Source organism: Procambarus clarkii, chromosome 34, assembly GCF_040958095.1.
Source record: "Procambarus clarkii isolate CNS0578487 chromosome 34, FALCON_Pclarkii_2.0, whole genome shotgun sequence".
NCBI lineage: Eukaryota > Metazoa > Arthropoda > Malacostraca > Decapoda > Cambaridae > Procambarus > Procambarus clarkii.
Genome location: NC_091183.1, coordinates 38,968,148 through 38,968,510, shown reverse-complemented (window position 1 = coordinate 38,968,510; position 363 = coordinate 38,968,148).

Genomic DNA, 363 nt, shown 5'->3' with positions numbered 1-363 from the left:
TATAGGATGGGTTAACCCAAGTATCGCGCTTCCAAAAGGGTGGGCCAAGTTGGAAAAGACGAACGCTGAAAGAATATTGTTGAAAACATCTTGATAACTGATTAAACCAAAATTATTTATTAGTCAGAAGAAAGACAGAAACGCGATCTATATATAAAACCTCTACAAGACAAATATTTTAAGTAAAACCGAAGATATTTGTAGTTGTATAAAAGTGGCAGCTCGTCAAACGAAAACCGCAGCATTCATCTCAGAACCATGCCTATTTCACGCAGATTCCTTAATAAACGTAAGAGTTTTATATGTCACAAGAAAGACAAATATATAAGCTTCGTTCTAAATACCTTACCATGGGCAATTTAA